The sequence below is a fragment of the Petromyzon marinus genome, chromosome 28 (assembly GCF_048934315.1).
Source record: "Petromyzon marinus isolate PM22_M1 ecotype Great Lakes invasive population chromosome 28, UKy_Petmar_22M1.pri1.0, whole genome shotgun sequence".
NCBI lineage: Eukaryota > Metazoa > Chordata > Hyperoartia > Petromyzontiformes > Petromyzontidae > Petromyzon > Petromyzon marinus.
Window position 1 is genome coordinate 11,846,300 of NC_133694.1, and position 21,031 is coordinate 11,867,330.

Sequence of the window (21,031 nt, forward strand, 5' to 3'; positions counted from 1 at the left end):
GACAACTTCACCGCATCAAAGGGACGATGGACGAGGCCATGTACCGTCAAATCTTGGGTGAGAACCTCCTTCCCTCAGCCAGGGCATTGAAAATGGGTCGTGGATGGGTATTCCAGCATGACAATGACCCAAAACACACGGCCAAGGCAACAAAGGAGTGGCTCAAGAAGAAGCACATTAAGGTCCTGGAGTGGCTTAGCCAGTCTCCAGACCTTAATCCCATAGAAAATCTGTGGAGGGAGTTGAAGGTTCGAGTTGCCAAACGTCAGCCTCGAAACCTTAATGACTTGGAGAAGATCTGCAAAGAGGAGTGGGACAAAATCCCTCCTGAGATGTGTGCAAACCTGGTGGCCAACTACAAGAAACGTCTGACCTCTGTGATTGCCAACAAGGGTTTTGCCACCAAGTATTAAGTCATGTTTTGCAGAGGGGTCAAATACTTATTTCCCTCATTAAAATGCAAATCAATTTATAACATTTTTGACATGCGTTTTTCTGGATTTTTGTTGTTATTCTGTCTCTCACTGTTCAAATAAACCTACCATTAAAAGTATAGACTGATCATTTCTTTGTCAGTGGGCAAACGTACAAAATCAGCAGAGGATCAAATATTTTGTTTCCCTCACTGTATGTATTATGTACGTTGACCTTCTTTCTCACCGTACATAGCCAACCGTGCTAATCGGGGGTGCGGAGGAAGAACAACAATTAAAACACAAAAAGCTATTCTAAAGAAATTAGTTTAGTTGAAAAGTACCTGCTGATAGGTGAGAGCTATTCGTTTCATATTTCAGGAAAAGCTCAATTCAGGGAACATGTTACATTCGTGTCTATTGCGACTGTGAGTGCTGCTTGTTGCTGGCTGCTTGAAATTATGGACATTTGGGCCTGTGCTCAGCAGTTTTTTTTCACCTGTTTCAGTGAATTTCGAAATGGCTCACGAGATTGACGCAGTGGAATGCTGTTGTAGATTCGTGGGGTACTCAAGAGGTTGCTTGCTTGTGCTGAGCAAGCTGAGTGGTACAGGGCAGCGATCATACCGACATCAGTGAGGGTTTCCTTGCTCTCTACCCTCGCAAATAATGCCATCAGATGGGTAGCCTCAATTTTTACGAGATGGAAAAATTTGTGATTTTTCCCAGATACTTAAGACCACCTTTCCCAACCCACATTGCCGAGCATGGTGGAGTACAAAACAATGACCACCACGATCCGCACGGCATTGCCCTCATCCAGCATCATCATCATCATCACGATCCATGGGGAGGTAGCCCGTCGGTGTCAACTGCATATTTTGTCATTTGTTTCCACTTTCCTCTGTCTTGTGCCAATATCCTCAGGTAGTTTACATCTTTCTGGCACCCATCTCTTATGTCAAGCCATTCTCTCTCATCCAGCAGCGGAATGATAAAAGGGCTGTTCGTGAACGGAGGTCAGCCGTGGGAATCGAATTGCTGACGAAATCTGGCTCAACGAAGAGCATGCTGTCCATCGGTTACCCAGCTGCGTGGCAAGCAAAAGCTGCTTACGAAGTAGCTGTGCGCAGAGACTTCATGACCTGGCTGCTGCATCCCCCCCACCTGGCCGAGGAGCCCACTGAAGTGCCTAATTGCCTGAGCATGCTAATCAAATTGCATTAACAAAATATCCCTACCCTTTTTTTCCTACAGGGCCCTCCTTTTAATTAAGGAGCCCAGGCATGCAAACAGAGGCGTTCAGAAATCCCTACGCTCGGTGCAAATATAGGACGTGTGTCACTGCGCTGGAGCTGGTGTTGCATGCATGCGTGCGTTTAGGGTGTTTTATCCAGAGGAGATGCTGACAGTTTTTTATTTTAGGAAGTGTGCGACGTGCATCTGTAATCGCAACGCAGCAGCATTTGCAAGCCACGACCTGTGCTGCTACAAGGCCACGGCCACACGCAAGCAGATCCGGTGGCCGAAGAATGGCCCTGGGCCGTTCCAGCTCGCACCTTGTCCCCACGCTTTGCGAGCCACAAAATCTCCAAGGCCTCGGTCCCTCCCACTATGTCCCCTCATCCCCACCCACCCCCCTGCCCCTTTCTAACCCCGCTTGGTTACTTCTGCCTACTGAACCGCACAATTAGTGGCCTTAACGGCTTGCCAGAAAGGCTATTAAAGCAGGAACATGTAGATATGGCATGCAAATTGTATGAACTGTAGGCTCGTATATACGTGTAAAAACATTTTACTACCATTGCTAAATGTCCATTTCAAATAATTAATCCCTGTATTTTCTTGGGAAGGAGGGGCAAGATATTTTAAGCACAGCACCGTTCATCCTAGAGACTGGCTTAACCACTGCGTGCCAAATAAGCCCACGAATGCATTAGCTCTGCACTGCACGCCGCCTGGCACAGGTCAGCATGAAGGACCCATGGCAGCATGGCACTTTGCAATCACGCGAAGGAGCGCAGGGTTCGTAGTCCCTGCTCGCTGCGCCGCACCACAGAAAGGGGTCTTACACTCGCATGCGCCCGTGGCATGTGTGTGTGAGAGGAGGGTTGGGGCTCACCAGCTGCCTCATTATTGCACAACCCCCCCACCGCTCATCGGCGGGGACAGCCGCACACTGGGTCATGGGGGGCGTTGACCAGAACATTCGACTCGGTCACGTCACCGGGCGTGGCCCCACTTGGCTAATGTGCCTCGTAACTCAACACCGCCACGACAGAGGAGATGGATGAGGCATGTTCAATATACAGGGGGACAGCGGTGGTGAAATTCTACACGCCTCCTCTGTCGCCTGTTTTCATAACCATATATTAATCTTCCCATTCACGTGCGACCCAATACAGTGGATCGTACTTTTGACCGTAGAGAGATACATTTCAAAACACATATCAGTGCACTGCAATTGTAGGTGTACTGATATTGTATTGTCCTTTGTATTGTTGTGCAATTTTCCTTTCGGAACAACGGTTTATTTGTTAATATTTAAGTATAGCATTGTATATTTATCATTTATCTTCGAAAGACAGTGGCCATTTTGTTTCGGGGTTTACAAATTGCAGTAGATGCTCTTATCTTCCGGTTAGCTACGTACAATGCAAAAGAAGTTCAACATACATACAAAGCAAAGGCTTTAATTTTCTCAGGCAGTAGGAAGGAAAATGGTTTTTCCACAATGCAAAACTAACCAGTCTATACCAACACCGGCATGTGGGCCACCAGTTGAAGAACCCTGTTTTATGGGAATGGTGTGCTACATTGGAACATGTTTTCAATTTTACAAAAAACACAGCCAAGCGGCTGGGGTTGTTAAAATATATACCGTTTTGTGGAACCTCGAGTCGTGTTTGAGCCACAGGAATGTGGAACTTCCACTGCTGGATCAGGGCTACCATTATATATGCAAATGGGCACCACACCACGAACATTTGAACCGGGCGAGAGCATATTGTAGTAGGACAACTGCAGAGCGCTCTGCAGTTGTGCTACTACAAGGTGAACGTTAGCTCTTATTGAACTGTGCGTTGGCACGCCGAGCGCCTCGCAATGGTGGTGGTCCGGCATTACACACCCGCTCAGCCAATAAGCCCACGCGTTCCGTCCATTAATCGAGAGTTCACAGGAAGGTACAACGCCTCCAATTGGTTGGATTTTGATATGCCCACCTTCACTCTCAGCGAGGCAGCTTCTCAGGCTGTTAGCGCTCTGGGCTCACCGGACGTTCAATAGAAAAGCCCTCTGGAGCGCTCTGCCCATTGCACTCACCTCAGTTGATGGCATTGTCTGTGGTGCAAAGATTTAAATGTGGTCCCCTGTCAAATTTCACCCATTTATGTAGCCTGGCATCTGGGACCCTGGTGCAATTATACTGCCCACACATCGTGATAACTACACCACTGGCAGGGAGATACTCCCGAAATGAGCTGAACGCAGATCCAACGTAGGCTGCCGTGGACGAGTGGAAATTGGGAGACAAGGAAGAATCGGTCAGCACGTGAATTAACTACATTCCCGTGGCAATATTCATTGATTAAATGTGCACACTTATCCAAGCCATTTGCAGGCTAAAGGAATGTCATGGGGAAATCGTTGCATTGACTTGCCATGTCGATACACCAACACGCTCAGTGACAGTGGAGATGGGGCGTCACGCCGACTCAAACCTCGTCACTGCTGTCGAAATCCGATTCTTATGAGTAAAATTGTACAAATTTGATGCATTTTTGCTTAAGAGATCCACATACAAGACATGCTGGATGAGGGCCTCCCCACTCATGTTGGGGGTTGTGAGGGTTATTTGACCCCACTTCACCACGCTGGTCAGAGTGGGTTGGTAAAGATGGGGTGCATACAGTGAGGGGAAAAAGTATTTGATCCCCTGCTGATTTTGTACATTTGCCCACTGACAAAGAAATGATCAGTCTATAATTTTAATGGTAGGTTTATTTGAACAGTGAGAGACAGAATAACAACAACAAAATCCAGAAAAACGCATGTCAAAAACTGTTATAAATTGATTTGCATTTTAATGAGGGAAATAAGTATTTGACCCCCTCTCAATCAGAAAGATTTCTGGCTCCCAGGTGTATTTTATACAGGTAACGAGCTGAGATTAGGAGCACACTCTTAAACGAAGTGCTCCTAATCTCAGCTTGTTACCTGTATAAAAGGCACCTGTCCACAGAAGCAATCAATCAATCAGATTCCAAACTCTCCACCATGGCCAAGACCAAAGAGCTCTCCAAGGATGTCAGGGACAAGATTGTAGACCTACACAAGGCTGGAATGGGCTACAAGACCATTGCCAAGCAGCTTGGTGAGAAGGTGACAACAGTTGGTGCGATTATTCGCAATTCCAGCATGACAATGACCCAAAACACACGGCCAATGCAACAAAGGAGTGGCTCAAGAAGAAGCACATTAAGGTCCTGGAGTGGCCTAGCCAGTCTCCAGACCTTAATCCCATAGAAAATCTGTGGAGGGAGCTGAAGGTTCAAGTTGCCAAACGTCAGGCTCGAAACCTTAATGACTTGGACAAGATCTGCAAAGAGGAGTGGGACAAAATCCCTCCTGAGATGTGTGCAAACCTGGTGGCCAACTACAAGAAACGTCTGACCTCTGTGATTGCCAACAAGGGTTTTGCCACCAAGTACTAAGTCATGTTTTGCAGAGGGGTCAAATACTTATTTCCCTCATTAAAATGCAAATCAATTTATAACATTTTGACATGCGTTTTTCTAGATTTTTTTTGTTATTCTGTCTTTCACTGTTCAAATAAACCTACCATTAAAATTATAGACTGATCATTTCTTTGTCAGTGGGCAAACGTACAAAATCAGCAGGGAATCAAATACTTGTTTCCCTCACTGTAGATGTGGAAACATAGTACAGTACAACTATTTTTTTCTTTTCTACAATGCCCTCTGCTGACAGTGCAGCCCTGTAGCAGCCTAAAACCCCTGCTATGTCCAAGCAGTATCCAGGCTGAAAACTGCTAAACTTTGGACATGTGTTAGGGTTGGGTGCAGTCCAGATGATTTGTCCACGGGAAAATTATGTTTCTGTTTCAACACTGATGGCGAGTCTCGTTAACGATGTTAACACGTTGGCTTGAATTCATTTAATGTAATTATTCCTTAAGTCTCGTTAGAACCACGCCTCCGTCCACATCCACCAATGACAGGCATTCCCTGTGCCACACCTCCCCCACCCACGAGGTCACTGTGCCTGCTAATTGGTTGAGTATTTATCCTTGCGGGAAATCAAAACATTACTGGCACATTGGCTACCGCTTACATCTACGCAACGTACAGCCTATATTCCCTCCCTGATATTGATACTAAACGCTTATTAATTGGATTAGCCAAACATCCTAATGCAGGAACCTCCTGGAAAAAAAGCGTCTGTGTTGTCCTGAGACTCGGTGAGGCTTTTCTGGATAAAGGGAATTACAACAGCAATGGCAGCACCCAATATAATGGTCAACTGAATCAGACAAATAACTTATCTGATCCAAATGATTCCTTTATTTTTGTCTTTGTGTTTAATACAAGTAATATTCTGCCAAATAATTCGTGTGCAAATGCTGGGTGGATTATTTTACTTCACAGGATCGCAAGAGATGGTAACAGCTGGTTAGGCTTTCATCCAGCAGTGGCTTGACCATGGCTGACGATTATGATGAATGTTATGTCATCCAGTGATTTTTTTTGGAACGTCATAAGTCATTATGCTTGGGGAAATTATATCAAATAACTACAGTTATCGGTATAAACACCCACCTGCCGTGGCGGCGAGGTAATGCAGAAACGTGTACAGCAAATAGGTTGACGACTGCTGACCTATCTCTGTGGCGCTTGAATGCCAGCTACTTATGTGCGTGGATTTTCTCTGGGCTACTCTGGTTTCCTCCCTAGCCACAAATATAAGATAACTGGCCAAACATCCCACGCAGGACCCTCATGAAATCGAGTCTCGGGGACACCGCGAGGATCACAAATGAACAAAACGAGTCGCAAATTAAAATAACCCTACTTATGTAACGATGGTTGGTTACCCCAGCTCTTGCTTGCCAATGACATAATGGCTTTTGATGGGATGCCGCCCTGTTAAATAATGAAACATTAAATTAACGTGAAGAGATGAGACCGGGGTGCGTGGGAAAGTCAGGTGGCAGAAAGGGCGGTGGATAATCCACGCTTGGTGGATCGGTAAAGACAAGAAGACGCAGCGCGGACGCTTTCTGCATCAGCTTTGGAAGACTTAAGAGTGTCACGGCTCAGCAGCCGACGCAGGGTCATCATCGGCTGACGTCAGCAGGGCCGAACGGAGGGTAGGCAAACTCGCCGTGTCGAGGAGGGCAGGTGAGGGAGGGCCACTATCCCCCTTTATACATTGTAAAATGTTCGTGCGGCTTTTGCTCTAAGGCAGGGGTCTCCAACTCAACTTACCTGGGGGCCACTGGAGGTAGAGTCTGGGTGAGGCTGGGCCGCATCAAGAATTCCAAAAAAAGGACAACTGATCCAATCTTCTCAATCTTTATTAATAACAGTTCAGAACATGAACGGTTCTTCAGAACATAGGCTTCTCTTACCTACTCCTTGCTGCCAGAGACCTGGCAGCGCTTCCTCTTCTTACACAGCTGAGCCACATTTGGCTTGAGGGAGGAAGCAATTGAGACCCTCAGTATGGCTTGAAGATGCTCATCAGTAAGTTTGGACCTGTACTTTGACTTATTGAAGTTCATGGTGCAGAAGAGCTTTTCACACAGATATGTGCTCCCAAAAAGGCACATGGTCCGCTTGAACATTCTGGAAAGCTCAGGGAAGGTGGGGGGGCAATTCTCTCAAAAATTGTCCAAGCTTGTCTGCTTTTGCACTCACCTCCCTGAACTTGGCTTTGAGTTCAGAATTGCACTGCAGGTCAATTAGCTCCATTTGAAGCACAGGAGGGACATCTTGCACATCGAAGGAGAAGGGGTCAGCAAAAATTTGAAAAGTGGCTCTGTGTGTCTTGAAGTCTGCAAACCTGTGATCAACTTCCTCCTGTAGCTTTACAATGGCATCAGCATACTTCTCACCACTGAATGGTGTGCCCGTGTCCATGAGTGCCTTGCATGCTGGGAAATGGCAGAGGTTTGTCTGAGAGAGCTGGGCTTTCCATAACACAAGTTTTGTGGAGAATGCTCTGACTTTGTCATAGGCAGCACTGACAAGCTGCCCCTGGCCTTGTAACTTCTTGTTTAGTACATTCAGCTCCTGTGTGATGTCAACAAGAAAAGCTAAGTCCATGAGCCATTTGGGATCACTTAGCACAGGAACAGCCATCCCATCCTTCTCCATGAAGGCTTTCACTTCTGCTCTCAACTCAAAAAACCTCTTCAAGACGTTTCCCCTGCTGAGCCAACATACCTCGGTGAAGTAGAGCACATCCTCATATGCTGACTCTATTTCCTCTAAAAAGGCGCGGAACTGCCGGTGCTTTAAGCCCTGGATCTGATATGGTTGATGCATTTCACAACGACAGACATCACATTGTCAAACTTCAGGCATTTGCTGCAAAGGGCCTGCTGATGGATAATGCAGTGCAGAGCAATGGCCTCCTCCACACCCTCCTCTTCCAGTTTTCTTTGAACAAGTGCTTTTTTTGAGCACTTCGTTTTTCTTATCATTAAATTTATCAATCGTGTTCTCTCTCAGGTGTTTATACCTTTCACATTCATAAATAATGTGATCTAGATTTTCTTATTTTTGTTTACATCCGACATATCCTTCTGCTCTACCAAATCTCTCTGGATGCCATTGAGCTAACTCTGGTGTCCATGTTACTCCACCTGTCTAAATTCTTAACACCAAGTGCATTGTCTCATGTTTTATATCTTTTAATTTCTTGCTCTTTTGATTAAATTGTTCTTGGTAAATTCGTTTTCTTTTGCGATTGCACATCTGTCCTTTTTCCTTGTCTTTGTTTCTCTTATAATAATAATAATCTATAACTTCTTCTTTATAATATTCAGGTTCTAACCACCATTTGGCTTTTGTTCTTGCCACCCATCTCATGCTATTTGCTATCCATGTAATTCTTTTCCCTTTCCTATTGCAACACTCTGTTGTCTTTATTAGGTCACTGATTACTCTTGCTGAGTTCGCCCACTTTCTAAGTCCTCTGTACCTTGCACTGGGTGACAGGATATATTTTCCTTCCACTTGGTGTCACTCCGGAATCACGTTTCAACCAAGTGACTAACGCTGCTAATTCGCGTTGGCTAACTTGTCAACAAACACCGGAAGCTGTCACGAGCCTGAGCTATGGAAAAAAAAATAATTAAAAAATTCAAAATTGATGTCAAGTAGGGGGCCACAAAATATTGTTCCGCGGGCCACAATTGGCCCGCGGGCCGCGAGTTTGAGACCCCTGCTCTAAGGTATGTCAACTTAATGTGCCATGCAAGCATACTTAATGGCCGTAAAGCTGACAGTACAATGATTACATGCACGGCGGCGAAGGCGATAGCTTGTTTTAACCTTGAACGAGACAATAACGCACGCAGCTATATTATGACACCGTAATAGGCAATTGGAATGTTTTCCTCGCCGTAGTTATTACCATTTTGATAGCGACGCTTATAGTGGTGCCGATGGCACGAATAATCATTTGTCCAGTAATAACTGTACAATAAAAATTTTAATTGCATATCAAGTGGGACAAAATAAGGCCACGAGGTGTTGTGGATATTTTCTGTCGAATTACCATTTTTTCTATGATTAACCTTTCAAATTGTCATTTGAGTCATATATTTGTATTTTTCACAAAATGTGTTGCTGGACCAGTTAAAAAGGCTTATTTCCCTTTTGGAAAGCTGCAGTGGTGTAATGCTAACATACTGGACCCGCAATACAGAGGTTGCACGTTCAATCTCCCGATGCCAGCAGTTGAAACAATGCGGCAAGTTTCTTAATTTCCCCTTGCCTCGCCTCTGTATACCCAGCAGTATAAATGGGTGCACCATAGTCGATCATCAGGTTGCATGAGCTTGGGAAAAGTGTGGGTACTCCCACCTTTGCCAGGATGTCTGTTGTATGTGTATGGGGAGCGGTAGGTAGTGTGTAGCGTTTAGCGCGCTGTGCTACGAGCCCGGCCACCAGAGTTGGATTCTCGTTCACGGCCAATACCAGTGACAATTATCTGAACCGGTCCTGGGCCTCCCCTAGGTCGACTCAGCCTCAAATTAGTCCCTGTTGCAGTGTGTAAAAAAGAACATTGCCACTGGAGAGACAAAGGCGGTCGGGCGTGGCGTTGGCCACCCACACCCTTGTGTGCCATGCTGGCCTTCATAGGTGCTCGCTAACAGCACTTGCACCAACAGTCTGTTAAAGTTATACGGGGGATCTTTGTCTTCGTATGTGTATCCATAATGGAGGGGTTTTTTATACATCACGTAAATATAAATGTATCGTTAACCCGCCAACACCCGACACAACCAATGAGTAAAGTTTGTGATTGTTGAACTTCTTTCGCACCGTACATAGACATCCGTGTTAATCGGAGGTGTGGGGGAAGGACAATAAACTAAACACAGAGTAGGTCTAATATCAACGTGAAATGGTTCTCTAGAGCTCTCTCGAGAAGGGGCTCTTCTGCCAGCAGTAGCATGAGCAAATAATTGCAGGGGTGCCTCTTTCTATTTTTACTTTTTATTTCGCCCAGTACAGAACCCCTTTACTGACAGCAGAGGGCAACCCGTTTTGACTGGAACAAGTCATGGTTTTTTGAGAATGTCCCCGTGAGTATTCCGCTTCGGTTCAGATCCGGTCTGTGGCGCATCTTCAAATTAAGTGTGGAATCACCGTGGGGTAATGAACAAACTCAAGGCCTCTGGAAGCAACAATAACCAGGCCACATACGCAGACCTGCACCGTCTGGAAAAAGAGATCAAAAACGACAAAACGAGCCAACTCATTTGGCTGGTTTAAAGTTAAAATCCCAGTCAGGCATCCACTCAGTCCATCATCACTCTCTTCATTGTAATCATCTGCCATGATGTATCCACTGCTGAAGGCCACCTTAAATAGCTGCGATCCATCACAGATGTCTTAATCTATCTTACGCTTGCACATTAACTACTCTAATCACTCTATCTCTGCAGCAGCTGTCCACTTTGAGTGTGACACCTCCATTGGTTGCCACTATTTCACCAATTTCACATATTGCCCATCATCCCATCTAGTGATGTGACCTACCCAAGCTCACATACTTTCGAGAAATCAATACAATGTAACTAACTTCAGTTATCTGATCAATGTTTGTCTCTCTGCTGTCTCTCTTTGTAATTCCCTGCATGCATATCTCTGTGCTTCTTAATCTGGGGGGAAACTAGGATACATGCAACATTAACTCCAACACCTCATTTTTTTATATATGAACATTATTTTCTGAGGACTGGTTTGGAAGGCCTATGCAGATCACCGTCACACCCATTGATATAAACTATTAATAAAGGTGACTCGTGGACACTCGCACATTTGTGCCAGGCTCAGAAATGCTAAAATACGCACACCTAAGTACAATACTTCACCTTCAAGCAATCCGCCAGTACCAGCAACTTGAGTACTCTCACAGGTGAGTGCAGACCAAGTGCCCGGCAAGCCAGCAGTGTTTCATTTCCTCTCGGTGCTGTGCGGCGGCGAGGGGGATAAGGAGCACATGGCTCTTTCATTCCAACGATCAGAACGACCCTCAAAGTCTCCTCCTTCATCTCCAGTCAAAAAACCTCCGCACCGAAATAACCTCCAAAGGGCATTCGAGCGGGGGGAAATAAATAAATAGACAAAGTGAGCCTCAAAGACGTACAGGAGAGAGCGACACTATTGGTCGTGGTTCAACATCACAGAGTGCGAGTGCTGAGTGCTGTGTGCTGCGTCTTCTTGGCTGCACTGTACCTCCTTATGGATTCACGTGCAATGCACCCTGAATGCGTATAGTACTCGTCGATGCGAGGTCATGCATTCAGGGTCGACAGCTCACGACGATCTTGAATTTATGACCTAGCATCAACGAGAGCATTCGAGGTCGTGATGAGCTCTCGACCTTGAATGGACATCTGTGAAGATAGTGGACATCTGTGAAAAAGAGCTTCATAGCTCGTCAGATTTCTCCAGGATATAGATTCTGATTGAATCCATAACCTAACATCAAGGTTGAGAGTTCATCACGGCCAATGCCGTTGATACCACCACACATCATCACTTCTTTACTTCTTGCCAGATCCAATAACTGTTGCACAGCCAATAACGGAGCCTCCAAAGTCTGCTCTTCAGGTTACCCACCATCTGCATTGAGATCTACCATTTGCCACTGGCCCCCAGGTCCGTGGCGTAGCGTGGTTGGCTTGGGCCCTGGAGTTAAATGGGGCCTGTGGTCCAATTATTATCCTCTCGTCCTAGCCCAGCCCATGGGCCCCGCTGCAATTACACCGCCTGCATAGAGCTACGTCACTGCCCCAGGTACAACTTCGGTGCCTGTCTCAGCCTATCAATGCTTGCAATGCACTGGCTTCTCACATCTACGTTTTTTTTAGTGTAGTGGCTAGCGTATTGCGCTTTGAGCCCGACGACTTGAGTTCAATTCCCAGCCACGGTAGAACCCGTCCTGGCCCCCCTTGCTACACCATCCCACACTGACCAACGTGGTTAAGTATGGTCAAACAATCTCTTTGACCTACAAGGCACGAGAGACTTTCACCCAGCAGTGGATTGACAAAAGTCTGTAAATATAAAGTGTGCACTATGTATGTACATGTACATAGAATTGGCGGGCCAACTAAGGTTCAATGGTGTCCATTACTCTATTATAAACAACCAGCTCTGAGTATTATATTGAACCACCATGCGTATGACTAATACAGAGAAACAGTTTAAAGGTGCAGTCCTGCAATTGCTTGCTAAGTCCACTGTTGGCAGAAGGGCCATTATTAGAGGGGGCTCTAGAGCCACTCTGCAGGTTACAGAAGACGAACGTACCACAATACACTTGTGTGTGCTTCATTTTAACATTCATATTTGGACTGCCAGATATGCAGTCTCTGTTCCCGCCCAACATTACACACTATGTGAGCTGTAATCTAAAGTCACGACTAGACTCTGGCATGCCCTCTAACACAGCTCAGCCCAGGATTGAGCCGCTCAGTTTTCTTCCAAAGACGCACGAGTGAGCGGCTCAGCTTTGGCTCGGCTCAGGCTCATGGAAAATGTGAACATGGCTGGGACCATGGCTCAAGTTAAGCATAGCTTTGAGCCGACTCACTTGAACCAGTGCCAAGTCTGAGCCACGGCTGGGACCGTGCTCAAAGTAGCCAACTCAAGTTAAGTATAGCTTTGAGACGGCTTACTTGAGCCAGAGCCAAGCCTGAGCCGTGGCTGGGACCATGCTCAGAGCAGCTGGCTCAAGTTAAGTATAGCTTTGAGCCGACTCACGTAAGCCAGAGCCAAGCCTCAGCCGTGGCTGGGACAATGCTCAGAGCAGGGAACTCAAGTTCAGCATAGCTTTGAGCCGGCTCACTTGAGTCAGAGCCATGCCTCAGCCATGGCTGGGACCGTATTCAGACTCGGGATCGTGCTCAGAGCTGGCTCAAATTAAGCATGGCTTTGAGCCACCTCACTTGAGCCAAGCCTGAGCCGAGCCACGACAAAGAACACGGGCCTACATCTCTATTCAAGACATTAAATTCCAAACTATGAACATGATACACAAAGAGCAACATGTGCATTGTGGTGAGGAGCACCCCTGCTGGAAAATGCCGTGGTCCTACATTCCTTACAATCTCTCATGCGCCCAGAGCAATGAGCAGCTTCAGACTTAACCATCTTTCAAATTGCAGGGGATTAGCATTCGTTTTAAAACAATTAACCACAAAGGAAGTTAATGTTATTCTATGAAATCAATTACCCCTGCTAATTGTGTAGCAATTATCTTAGCAGTTAATGACTAAACAACGAAATATATCCCCATAAAATGTATCTTGCCAGAAACATGAATTAGGATTTGGTAAAGGTGAAAAACATTACGATCATAATCTGCACCCTTGGTCAATCCACTGCTGGATGAAAGCCTCCACAGCCTATGTCTCTCATGTTAATAATCCACCTCGCATACGTACAGTATTGTGTGTGTGTGGCTAAAAGTGTTGGAGTTTAACAATTGTGTTTTTTAAACTTTCGGGATTCCCATGAGGTGAACACAATCCTATCAACAAACCTGCCCCGGTCTCTTTTCGCTTTCCCGCCAAAACCCGGCCACCATTGTCGCCTCATAGACCACTTTATATTTGCAGAGTAGTTCAGTGGCATTTTGAAGATTAGCAAAGCTCAAACTTACCGATGTATTAATGCCATTTTAATACGTGGGCCATATTAAACATTACTGTCCATTGATGTTTGGAAGACTTGTTTGCCGTTCTACAACCACATCATTATACAATGAACGTTAGACCAAACATCCGTTGTTTTGTGTTGTAAAGTGCTGTTATTATCCGGCTTATCCCACATTTTTGTTAAGGGTAGTTGGCTGAAACGTCATAATCTTTCATTTCAGTATTACCCTATCTTTTTTTTAATTAATACCTTTCACCATTGTATGCATTCACCGAGGACGTATTTTGCGGTGCCGGGTGAATTTATTTATGAATCGTCGGGTGAGGTGGCGGTAGGTTAAGGGAGGCCTCCATCCAGCAGTCGGTCGACTACGACAGTTGATTAAGTTAATGAAGCGGCAACTTTTGACCTCTCAACATTTGCCTTTTCTGAATGGAAAAAAAAATCCCCGCCGAAGGATTATATAGTACAACAAGTACTGTGTGCGCGCGCGCGGGGGACTGTGTAAGTGATATTTTAATCAGGGCAGTGAGCGATGGGCTTTTCTCTCTGCCATTTTCAGGGCTCTCATTTCTGAGGCAGCAGACGCACGTACGCACTTCTCTTTCCCGCCCAAACGCACCCCCTCACCACCACCACCGCAGCCACCCCCATACCTCGCCTCTCCCGACAACGGCGTCCCCCCTCCTCCTCCTCCACCGCCCACACCAGAGGCGGCCCGGCCCTCCCTTCTGTCTGCAACCACTGCAGTATTTTTTCTGGACAGGAGTGGAAATGGCGGCAGCACTGCGCCATGCGTGCGCTGGTAATTTTCCACTCCGTCCCCCAACAGCCCCCACCCTCTCCCCCAACAGCCTCCTCCCCTCGCTGCTCTAATCCCCCTGTAGCCCCCACCTCCGTCTCCTCTTCTCTCATCTCTGCCCCCCCCCACCACTCCACCGCCTGCAGGCCTCCCCCCTCCACCCACATCGCTCCCCTTCCTTTCCACACCCCTCCCCCAGCCCATCAGCCCCGCCCCATCTCCCTCTGCTCCTCCCATCCCCCGTGGTCCCCCTCCCTTCCTCTTCGACTCCACCCTTCCCCCAGTGCCCCTCCCTCCCCCCAGTGCCTCTCCCTCCCCCCAGTGCCCCTCCCTTCCCCCAGTACCCCCCACCCTTCCCCCCAGTCCCCCCCACCCTCTCCCCATCCCCTCCCACCACCCCCATCCCCCCTCACCCTCCCCCGCGGTAACCATGGTAACCGCCTACGTGCCTGGCCATGGTGGGGAACGAGACGCGAACCACCCGGCACCCCCCTCCTCCTCCTCCCCTCCCCGTGTGCTGCTTGGAGGGAGCCGCTAATGCGCTTCCCTTAACAAATGTGCGGGTGTGCTTTAGCTCCTCCTCTACAAAGAGACCGACGGAGACACCGACAGAGAATAAGTAGGTTTCTTTCAACGCTTACACTTGGTTAAAGATACATTTGTAAAATAACCCCCCCCCCCCCCGAAACAAGATGGTACATCCGAAACGCAAGTCAATATGGTGCCTCTTGCTTGATGACGGAAGATACCACGAGGCAAAAGTAGGGGGGGGGCGGTGCGAGATGAAGCACTTGCCTTCATCCTCAACACACATCGAATCAAACTGAGCATTCAATTAAAAGACGAACCCAAGTGATGATACTAATTAAATCACAAAAAAGCACACGCTGCTCATCAATTTCAGCCAAACGAACCGGAGCACCCCCCCCCCCCCCCCCTCTGCGTGGGCTGATGGTTTGGCCAAAGCTCAGTTGTGGTTCATTTCTCTCACAAAGGGCGGGGGGAGACGTTGTGAGAAGGGAAGGCAGATAAGGACGAGAGAGGGGGAGAGAGAGAACGAGAGAGGGGGAAGAAAAAAGAGAGAGGGGGGAGAGAGAGGGGGTAGAGAGAGAGGGGAGAACATCTTCAGGGGCTGGTCAACGTGCTCTTCGGCTACGCCAAGCTCGCCATATACAGGGCAAGGAAGGTGGCCCCGGAGGGGCAATGTCCGGCCAGCAGCCTGGACATCTTCCGCGCTCTGGTCGGAGCCAGGGTGTGTGGGCCGGAGTTCCGCCATGCGCGGCTGACCCACGCCGTGCCGGCCTTCAAGGAGCAGTGGGCACTGGAGGAGGCCGTGTGCTCGGTGGCAGATGACGGAGAGCTCTGTGCATGCAGATATGAGCTACCCGTCGGAGGCCGTTTGACTGTGGGAAGGGCTGCGTGCAGATGCAGCACTTGTCGTAGTTTAAAACATTTGTTGGGTCTTTCATTTAAAAGGGGGGGGGTTACATAAAGCAAAGCATTAAAAAAAACTAAATTATGAACGAAGCAAAGTGCCGACTACACCGAGCATCTTCTTGTTTCCTCTGATCGAAAAAAGAGAGAACGAGAGAGGGGGAGAGAGAGAACGAGAGAGGGGGGAGAGAGAGAACGAGAGAGAGGGAAAAAAAACCCCACTAAGCCGAGCCTCGTTTTCTCGAACATTCTGCACCCCGCGAGCCAATGGCGCCGCTCCCGCATTGCCTTCTCGGCAAGGCGCGGGCTCGCGGTGGCGGGGGGAGGCGGGGACCGACTGCCTCGCGCGATGCGCAATCTCTATACAAGGAAACATCTGCAAAGGCCGGCCGCGTCGAAGAGGAGGAGTGGGAGGAAGAAGAAGACGACGAACAACACGAAGGGGCGAATGGTGGTTGCTTTTTTTTTTAAACACGAATGACAAAATCCTCGCCAGGTCCGCCCGCCCCTTGAGAGAGTCATTGTATTTCGATGGGCTCTCTAGTCTCTCTGTCGTCTCACCTGGCTTTAAATAAATTATGACGATAGTGTGTGTGTATATACACATTCGTCTCGACCTTGGGCACACAATCGCACTTCCCTGGACGCTGCCGCCACGATACAGACACGGGATATGATTCTCCTCTCTTCACGTGGCAAGGGTCTCTCACCCCCAACCAAACGAGACACGTCTCGATGGAGGGCTCACCTTGCATGGCCACACGTGCCGTGTGTCAAGACACGTGTGTGGACAGCGGTGGCACAACCGCGCATTACGAACCCGGCCACCCGAGTTCGATTCCAACACCAGTGACAATAATCACGGCCAACACCCGTGATTAATATCTAAACCGGTCCCCTAGGTCGACTCAGCCTCAAGCGAGTACATGGTGCGGTAGTGTAAACATCGCCACTCGGGGGGGATGCAAAGGCGGCTGGGCGTGGTGCTGGCCAACCCACCCGCTCGTGTGCCACATAGGCGCTCGCTATAACAGCACTTGCCCCAACAGTCCGTTAAGGCTACACGGGGGATCTTTGCAAAATGTAGAAACGGTTGGAATAATCACAAAAAAAACAATGTGTGGCAGGGGTTGGTGCAGTGTGGTTAGCCCTCTGCGGTTTGTGAACCCAGCAACCGCAGTTCGATCCCACATCACGGCTAACATTAGTGATGTCTGAATCGGTGCTTGGCTTCCAATGACCCGGACAGCACGGGGAGGAGGTTCCCATCCAACAGTGGATTAAAAGAGGGCTGCATTTGCAAATGTGATTTGGAACTTTAATCCTTACCCATGGATCCAAAGTTAATTTTTTTATTGAGGAACTGTGTTGTCTTGCTGTGGCCTGGGGCTGTTTTTGTTTTCTTTCCCAAGCTTGGGAATTTGTGTACAATATTTATACAATTTGAACGTATATACTTTATTTATTTTATGTATTTATTTTTAAGGATGTTTACCTTTCCTACACTTTGCACTCCAATGTTTTTGTTGTATCGGAACTTTCTGACCCGTCCCTACTGGGCACCTGTGAAAAATAGCTTCATAGCACATCGGACGTATCTAGGATAAATATTCTGATTCAGGCATGTGGACAAAATGACAACATACTATCTTCTAATGACATTTATAAATTATCATGGAAATGACACATTCCTGTGGGTGGTGAGGACTGGTCTCAGCCATCGCTGACTCCATCAACGCGGGACAGCCTCACTCTGCAATGGTTATTTGTATCAACACCAGACACATTCTGGCTTTGAGTCAACTGTGGTCAGAAGATGAACTCAAGATATCACGTTAAGGAGCAAGCGGGTCCACCAACATGGCCATGCAGGAATATTTGTATCGAATTTAATATACGTTATTTTAAAATGGGCTCATCTCTAGAGTATTTGTACTTTGGCCAGTCTAAAAATAATCTGTCCAAACGGGTTTGCGCTGCAGGGATTTTTTAAATTAAACAATGGTTTACATTCGTGCGATAGTTTTGATTTCTCAGGTATGTATGTTCAACTTCATTCGCGCCGTACGTAGCCAACCGTGCCCATGTGATGGCGCAATAGTTTGTGTCTGATTTATATTCGCTTCGTTGCTGTGCGTTGTGTTGTTTTTGTACTATTTATGACCCAGGTCACTTGTAACTGAGACTTATCCTGGTCTCCTTTTGAGTTCTCACCTAGTTAAACAAAACAAACTTTAATTTAATTTAAACTCTCGCGATGCAGCGATTCGGGCACTGAGATGTGAACCTGACGACCTGAGTTTGATTCCTGGTCATGGCTAGCATCACTGCCAAGTGATATTTGAACTAGGCCTGGCACAACGTCACTTCAAACTGTGCTGACCAGCACGGTGAAGTATGGTCAAACAACCCCCATGACTGACACTGGGTTGCGTGTGGAAGCCTTCATCCGACAGTCGGTTGCCAGATCTCGGAAGCTAAACTTAGTTCAGTCTGGATAGTGGCTGGCTGGGTCACCACCATACAAAACAGGTGTTGTGGCTGCTGCGGAACTATGTTGTGGACAGCAGAGGGCAGTGCAGAGATATACATTGTTGTCCCATACTTCTACGCTTCCAAATATTTGCTCTCAGGCTTCACCAACCCACAGTGATCAGTAGCATATCGTAACCGCACACAAACCACGTGGTGACGGGAGGCCCTCATCCCAACAGTTGATTGATAAAAGACTGTACTTCATGTTAGTCTGTTCTATAACGCTGCATGTTTTCATGAGACGAATTGGATGTAACGCGATGAATGTATCAGGGAACACATTTCATAACGTGGATGCGAATTGGAAAGAACGCGATTGAGTGAACAGAACTATGTTACGCGAGTTGGAATAAGCGGTTGTACGGCTGCCTCAGCATAGCGTCGCACAAGGCAGTGGGATGCTGCTGGATGTTTCTAGATGCTACCCACGTGCCTCGGTCTTTGTTCAGCCTGCGTTACGCATCTCACGAGTTATCACAGACTGTGCTTTACCCTATATTAAATATAACGCAATTTTTCCATAACGCGTTATTCTTCAGGAACGGAGCTACCACGTTATAGGAGCACAGACCGTACTTAATCTAAAAAAATATTGCCCGGCCATGTCTAAATTAAGTTACGTGTATTTTATGGTATTTTTTAGGGCCCTGGCACAGACAGCCCAGCAAGGCATTTGGAGTCATTAAAAATAACGTGGAGTTTACGCGAGTTCACGGATGTCAAGGCGCAGCGTGCGGTCTGTGGACATCGGGCGGTAGAGGGAGGTGTGCGCTCGGCAGACGGAATTGCTGGGAGCTGCACCGTTCGTTACTCGCATGCAACGACAAGACCAGAGTTCCACGGTTCAAGTGAGGCAAGGCTCGGTTTATTCTGATACACAATACAGGTCACTGATATACTTAGTCCAAGCAAGGCTCAGTGTACACTGATACACAATACAGGACACTGATATACTTAGTCCAAGCAAGGCTCAGTGTACACTGATACACAATACAGGTCACTGATATACTTAGTCCAAGCAAGGCTCAGTGTACACTGATACACAATACAGGACACTGATATACTTAGTCCATACAAGGCTCAGTGTACACTGATACACAATACAGGACACTAATATACTTAGTCCATGCATGGCTCAGTGTACACTGATACACAATACAGGACACTGATATACTTAGTCCATACAAGGCTCAGTGTACACTGATATACAATACAGGACACTGATATACTTAGTCCACACAAGGCTCAGTGTACACTGATACACAATACAGGACACTGATATACTTAGTCCATGCATGGCTCAGTGTACACTGATACACAATACAGGACACTGATATACTTAGTCCATGCATGGCTCAGCGTACACTGATACACAATACAGGACACTGATATACTTAGTCCATACAAGGCTCAGTGTATGCTGATACACAATACAGGACACCGATATACTTAGTCCATGCATGGCTCAGTGTACACTGATACACAATACAGGACACCGATATACTTAGTCCATGCAAGGCTCAGCGTATGCTGATATACAATACAGGACACTGATATACTTAGTCCACACAAGGCTCAGTGTACACTGATACACAATACAGGACACTGATATACTTAGTCCATGCAAGGCTCAGTGTACACTGATATACAATACAGGACACTGATATACTTAGTCCATGCATGGCTCAGTGTACGCTGATACACAATACAGGACACTAATATACTTAGTCCATGCAAGGCTCAGTGTACACTGATACACAATACAGGACACTGATATACTTAGTCCATGCATGGCTCAGTGTACGCTGATACACAATACAGGACACTGATATACTTAGTCCATGCATGGCTCAGTGCACACTGATACACAATACAGGACACTGATATACTTAGTCCATGCATGGCTCAGTGTACGCTGATACACAATACAGGACACTGATATACTTAGTCCATACAAGGCTCAGTGTACGCTGATACACAATACAGGACACTGATATACTTAGTCCATACAAGGCTCAGTGTACACTGATACACAATACAGGACACTGATATACTTAGTCCATGCATGGCTCACTATATGCTGATATACAATACAGGACACTGATATACTTAGTCCATGCATGGCTCAGCGTACACTGATACACAATACAGGACACTGATATACTTAGTCCATGCAAGGCTCAGTGGACACTGATACACAATACAGGACACTGATATACTTAGTCCATGCATGGCTCAGTGTACGCTGATACACAATACAGGACACTGATATACTTAGTCCATACAAGGCTCAGTATACGCTGATATACAATACAGGACACTGATATACTTAGTCCAAGCATGGCTCAGCGTACACTGAACACAATACAGGACACTGATATACTTAGTCCATGCATGGCTCAACGTACACTGATACACAA

The 21,031-nt window shown here is 47.0% G+C and overlaps 1 protein-coding gene and 1 long non-coding RNA gene across 5 annotated transcripts in view; one reads left to right on the forward strand and one right to left on the reverse strand.

The window, feature by feature from the left end:
• Nucleotides 1-21,031, reverse strand: part of LOC116947028 (putative oxidoreductase YteT) — a 338,553-nt gene that overhangs the window by 133,483 nt on the left and 184,039 nt on the right. The gene's annotated exons all lie outside the window — the stretch shown is intronic.
• The window catches only part of LOC116947030 (uncharacterized), a 118,963-nt gene that overhangs the window by 26,094 nt on the left and 71,838 nt on the right, over nucleotides 1-21,031 (forward strand). For 2 of the 4 annotated variants that reach the window (XR_004403635.2, XR_004403634.2), the window contains exon 1: nucleotides 19,093-19,459. This is a non-coding gene — a long non-coding RNA (uncharacterized LOC116947030). Of the gene's footprint in view, nucleotides 1-8,815; nucleotides 8,896-19,092; nucleotides 19,460-21,031 lie in introns of those variants that run through there. The other 2 variants (XR_012945583.1, XR_012945582.1) reach the window with 2 other exon arrangements.